Source organism: Marmota monax, unplaced genomic scaffold (genome assembly GCF_021218885.2).
Source record: "Marmota monax isolate L192 unplaced genomic scaffold, Marmota_monax_Labrador192_F-V1.1 WCK01_AAM20220418_F8-fsc00014, whole genome shotgun sequence".
Classification (NCBI taxonomy): domain Eukaryota; kingdom Metazoa; phylum Chordata; class Mammalia; order Rodentia; family Sciuridae; genus Marmota; species Marmota monax.
In genome coordinates this window covers 33176704-33182703 of record NW_026695222.1, presented here as the reverse complement: position 1 = coordinate 33182703, position 6000 = coordinate 33176704, and the positions used below count along the sequence as shown (strand labels likewise).

Here is a 6000-nt window from a genome sequence, read left to right as displayed (position 1 = left end):
AGGAGGCCGATGGAGACGAGAGTGACCCACGTCCCCTTAGCAGTCCTCAAAATTGAAACCAAGAGAGGAGTTTAAGTCCCTTCACATGGCATACTAATTTTTAAAACTCTATAAAAAAAACAAACAAACCAAGTCCTACTCCATGGGATGGCTCTTGCTGCACCCCAAACCTCTGGACTCTCATGTAAATGTCTGTTTTGTTTCCTGAGACGGCTCCAGCACACCCTGTCCACGGGAAAGTCCACCAGCGAGAAGGCCGGGCTGGGGCCCGGAGGGAAGATGGAGCCTGCCTGGAGGCTCAGCGTGGAGGGGGGTGGGCACAAGGGGGTCCTTGCAGGTAGGGACTCCACAGTGGCCCAGCGGGTCCCTTGCCGGAGTGTTTGGAGATACAGGAGTGGGGGCTCTGTGCTGGCTCCTCCGCGCCCTCAAAACAGCAGCTTAAAACAACAGACATTTATCACCCCACGTCCTGAGGGTCGGAACCTTGGAGGCAGCTTCTCGGGGTGCTTGCAGCCCAGGATGTGGGCAAGCTGAGGTCTGGCTGCAGGCTCCCCCTCGGGCTGCGGCTGGCGGCAGGAGGCTTCAGTTCCTCCCCACAGGCCCCCTCCAGGGTGTGGCTTCAGAGGGGGCCTGGCAGAGGGGTGGGCGGAGGGAGACCCCAGGATCAGGATCGCTCGTCACTGGGTGTGGGCGCTCTTGGCCGATCCTGTGGGAGGGCACAGCAGGGTCCCCGCAGGGGAATCCCTGAAGGCCAGTTGCCACAGGCTGGTGTATTTAGAGAGCCCGGCAGGAGCCCAGCTCGCGGGCGGTCTCTAGGAATTCAGCAGGAAACAAAGGAGGCGCTGTCCCTGCCTGGAGCTCCTCTTAGCGCAAGGCACAGAGGGGGCAGGTGAGGTGTCTTTTTTAATCTCCGCCATCTCTGCGATGCCGTACATCCTGGCTGAGGCGATGTCATTGTGTATTTGATGTTTTAGGTTCCTGCTCTTCAGGGCAGGGTACGAGAGCTCATTAAAACCATGAACTGAGGAGACTGAATGAGGAGACTGTTAATCGCCCTGAGGAGGGGGCTGGGGTGAGGGAACTGAGCAGGGTGGCACCACCCAGCCACCCCAGGGCCAGCCCCAGCTGCAGAGGGACAAGGGGGAACAGGGGGACCCTGGTTGAACTTCAGCCAGGGGAGGCCCCACAGGAGCCGTGGCTGTGGAGGATCATGGCTGGGGTCCTTCTTCGCCTGGTGTCAAGAGGCTGATTCTCAAGGATCCTGTAGGGGGCCAGAGGGAGGCGGGCGCACGGAGAGGCGCCTCCCAGTTGGGTCCCACCCGTGGCCACGCAGGTCCAGAACTGCCAGTGTCCAGAATTTCAATAAGAGATTTTTTTTTTTAAATGCAGAACCATTTGAATTCTGAATGTTGGCTCACTTAGCAAGAAGGCTAGGGGGCCAGGCGGAACCTGCCCGCTGGTGACTGCTAGTTTGCTGGGATTGTGGTAACCGAGGGCCACAGATGGTGGCTTAACCCATAGGAATTTGTGATCTCGTAACCTGAAGCCCAGAAGGCCCAGATCCGTGTTGGCAGGGTTGATTCCTTCCAAGGCGGTGAGGGAAGGAGCCGTTCGGCTCTGTCCAGGCTCTGTCCCCAGCTGGTGGACGGGCTTCTCCTCCCTTCCCAGCATCTCCCCTCTCGGCACGTCTCTGCCGCCCATCTCTTTTATAAGAATGTCAGCCGTGGTCTAGGAGGGTCCACCTGGTCACCCCGTCTGAACTTGCTTGCCTCTGTAAAGACCCTGTTTACAAATGAGGCCACATTCTGAGGGTCAGGGCTTGAACACCTGAACGTTGAGGGTGTGGTCAGCACGTGGCCGGTGGTGAGATCCCGCGTGCGGCTGCTGGAGGGCGCCGTGCTGATGGCCGGGGGTGTGTACGGGGGGATGTAGACCAAGAAGCCAAGTGAAGAATTTGTTGGATAGTGACACCTGCCACGGACTGAGGGGAGCGGACATCTAAGGGAGATGAATCTGCAATTTTAAGTTGAGCGGTCAGGAGGTAAGGAGCTGGTCCAACTGGCCATCAGGGAAGGTCGTCTGGTGGCGAGGAGAGTCCTGCGGTGAGGTCATGTCCATCAAGCCCAAGGAGTGCCGCGGTTCTGTTGCCCTCTGGCTTCTAGTCATGCTTGGCCTGTGGGAGAGTTAGCAGGGGACCTCAGAGGGAGGCCCTGGCTGTCCCTGGACCTTGCTGTTTCCCGCCTTGTGCTGAAGGCCAGGGACATCCTTCCTGTCTCTCCTGCTGCTTTGAGATTGGCCCGCGCCTTGGCCAGCCGCTTCTTAATGCTACACAATCCTCGGCTTACGGATGGAGTGCCAGCCTGGTTCTTGTTGGGACCGTGATTGACACGTTGGGATCACTGAGACAAGGGCTGTGTTCCTGGAAGCTGGGAATCACAAACTGTAGGAACCAGGATCCAGTCATCGCGTTGGCAGTTACAGCTGAGACCCTCTTCTCCTTCTGCAGGTGAGTCGTGGGTTGGGGTCAGGGGCAACCTGGCTCCTACAGGTGGCTGGCCAGGGGCGCCTGCTCTGTGCAGTCCCCAGCCTGCGGGGCTGGTTACTGGGCAGGGGTCACAGCCAGCTCCCAACAGGGGGCAGCACTGTCCTTGTTGCCCTTTTCAAATTTTCCGTGGAGCCCTTTCCCCGTCCGTGGAAGATGGATGATTTCGTTATTCGTGGCACTTGGCAATAAATCTCGGAGTCGCGGCTGGCGCAAGCTCTTTCCCCGCGTAGCGTCTTCTGCTGGCTGCGATTCATCATGGTTAATCTTTCCTGCACCTCGGGGCGTCGGGGAGAAGCAGCGTGTTGTGGACTGGGGACCATTTCACTCCTCAGAGGGGCTGCATGGGAAGGGACAGGCTGGGGTGGGAGGGTCACGGCTCAGGGTGGGCTGGAGCAATGGCAGCTTCAATGGGCAAGAGAAGGAGCAATAAAGGGAGGTGACCAGCAAAACCCTCGGGGGACCTGTAAGCCTGGATCCACTTGCCAAAAATTCTCCTAGGGAAGGGGGAAACTTTGACACCAAACAGAAAAGAAACAGCCAGAGAGTTCTCTGCCAAGGGAATGTTAAAGAATTTAATTCAGGATGAAATGTGTTCTTGTTGGTGTACAATTAATTTTCCTCCCAAATGAGGGGCTTTGTCTGGCCCTGGAGTGTTTCAATAGCAGCCTGCAATTAGGGGACAGCGCCTCTGGTTGCAGAGCGGCTGTTGGTGTTAACACGTCCTTGTCCTCTTCGGGGAAGCAAACAGGGCTTGGACTGGCTCCCGAGTCTTAGAAGGAAAACAAAGAACCCGCACAAAGAACGGAAGAAAACACCTCCAAACAGAGGCCTGGCGCTTGCAGGGATGACATCACCTCCAAGTGAGCGGAGCGTGCCCCAGGCATGCGGGGCCCTGAGATTCCTTGCTCTCTGCAGGGAGCTTGACAAGGAGCTCTTAGAAGTTTCCAGAAACGGGAAACCAGAGTCAGGAGTACAAACGCCCGCAGAGGCCATTCGGGGGTGTGTGTGGGGGGAAGCAGGGTGCCTGAGTTTCCAACTGGGTGCATTTTGCTTGCATAGAAATTTATGGTAAATTCTCCCGTTCCTCCAAGGACTACAAACTCCATAATTTTTCTTGAAACGTAGGGATCTCTTAGCCCGACTCTCATAGGGTTTTTTCCTTTGGTGGAATGGGCTGGGTGAGAAATAAAAGCTAAGAGAAATAAAATGGTGAACCCCCACCCCCCCCATCCCAGAACACAGAAAGTAGTTTCCAAAGCGGGGACGGGACAGGCCAGATGACCAGATGGATTGAGCTGCTGCCCAAATGGAGCCCGCATCTGCTTTATTTATATCTGGAAACATCAAAGGTCTTCCATAGAGTGTTCTTCACCAAAATAGGATAAAGGTGGGCTGTTCAGTGCCCAACGGGGTACGCCCATCTCTGGCACTACCATGAGGGACCTTCTAGCAGAGCGAGGGGAAGGTCACGTGCACCGGGTGATCTATTGCTGCAGGAGAGCCCCGGAAAGTCCCCATGCCAGGCCCAGCGCTCCCTGGCTCCCAGAGAAGGTCCTCGTGTATTTCACGGATGGCTTCCTGAGAGGTGCATTACGTTTGTGTGGCTGTGTGACAGATTGCCTTGCATTCAGCAGCTTAAGTCAATGTCCATCTATCATCTCAGTTTTGTAAGTCAGAAGTCCCACATGGAGTGGCTGTGGCCACTCAGGGTCTCACTGGGCTGGAATCCAAGCGTCAGTTGAGGGGCAGTGGTGCTTCTCTGGGAACCAGAGAAGTGAGAACAAAATCCAGGGGTCCCAAAGGTTAGGAGCCCGGGGGACACTCCTAGGTAGCTGGAGGTGTTTTTGCCACTTTGCAAATAAACTCACCCCCACTGTCTGGCCTAGTGATCCCAGGCCTCGGTGTCTGTCCAGAGAATTAAAACACACACCCACACTTCACGGTGCTATCCCCAACAGCCCCCTTCAACAACACAAATGCGTGGGGACCGATGAGCGATAAACCAGTGAGCGTGTAAACACGGGATGGAAAACCACGCTGCTCAGCACCACCACCCAGGAAGAGCTCCACTGACCAAAGCCACATGGAAGGGCCTCGGAGTCCTCGTGGGAAGACAGGAAGACAGACCGTCGCGTGATCCCATTTACAAGTAGTTCTAGAAAATTCAAAAAGGAAGTGAAAGCGTGGCCACTGTCGGGGCAGGCGGGCGGGGTAGAGACTGACTGACTGCCCAGGGGGAGGGGGGCTGATGGACTGTTCTAGATCACGTCGGTCCTGGTGGTCCCGTGACTGCCCACGCTTGTCAAAACTTATTAAAATGTTGACTTAAATTGCTGACTTGTGTTGTGTACAAGTTAAGCGCCCCCAAAGCCTATTTTTAAGAGTAACTTGATGTCATTAGCACTAATGGAAAATCAGCGTTCCTTGCCAAAACAGCAGACAACCGTGAAAAGGAATCCACGTATTTTAAAAGTATATGAAACAAAACAGACATCCAGCTGCCGTGCGGGCCCTCTGGCCACTCTGGTTCTTGGCACTGGGTTCCAGCCGTGGGTTACTTCTCAGGGCCTCCCCGTTGCCCCACAGATGACCAGGGCTGTGAGAGAATCCTGAGCGTGAAGAAGCATTTGTAAGCACTGTAGAACAGGTTCAGTGCGTGACAACCGTAGAAATCAATGGGGAGCAGCCGAGGTTTGTTGGGTGAGAAGAGACTCCAGCCCTGCCCGTCCAAAGACCCGGGCCACGTGTCGTCCCTTGGCTGGGGCCAGTTCCCTATCACCCTTGGGATCTCAGCAAAAGCTGTCCCCTCAGTCTGGCCTCCTCTGACCGCGGCCCCTCCCAATGCAGCCCCACCCTGGTCACCTTTCAAAGCCATGTTCATCCTGGTGACAGCATTTCGTAGCTGGCTTGGTTCCTGATTTCACTTCCTGAGTGTGCGCTGTCTCCCCCACCAGAGCGTGAGCCCAGGAACTCAGGGCAGCTGTCCCGTGTGGTTCTCTGGAGCCCACATGGGGCCTGTCACAGGTGGCTGCTTTAGTTCTCTGTGGCTACCTGGTAAATCACCTGAGCACCCTGGAACAATGTTCTAGTATGTGCTCCCGGTTTCTGGAGGTCAGAAGTCAGGGACCCGCCTAGCAAGGCCCAGATGCGGGTCTCCAAGGCTCAGCCAAGGTGGGCTGGGCTGGGGGTCTCATCCGAGGGTCCATTCCCTTGCTCACAGGGTTGTTGGAAGGTCTCGTTTCCTTCTGGCTGCAGAACTCTTGGTGTCACAGCCATCTCAGAGGTGTTTTTCCAGGAGGTGGGATTTCAAACAGAAGCATTTTCTTAAGGTTTTCCTCGACAACCTGTCTCCCCAGTTTTAGTGGAGTGTGACAACAAATGAAAATTTGTTGTCATGTTGGAAATTGTCCATATGCCTGTCAACTTTTTTGCTGCTGTGACCAAAAGATCTGATG

General features: G+C 55.6%; 1 long non-coding RNA gene across 3 annotated transcripts; it reads left to right on the top strand.

The window, feature by feature from the left end:
- Positions 1-2953: 2953 nt before the first annotated feature.
- On the top strand, positions 2954-4742 carry LOC124085682 (uncharacterized). 3 transcript variants are annotated; one of them, XR_006849522.2, is made up of 4 exons: positions 2954-3405; positions 3781-3932; positions 4042-4130; positions 4504-4742. It is a non-coding gene; the product is annotated as an uncharacterized LOC124085682 (long non-coding RNA). The 3 variants fall into 3 exon arrangements; XR_006849520.2 differs by having other exon boundaries at positions 4042-4742; XR_006849521.2 differs by having other exon boundaries at positions 3781-4212.
- The last annotated feature ends 1258 nt before the right edge of the window (positions 4743-6000 follow it).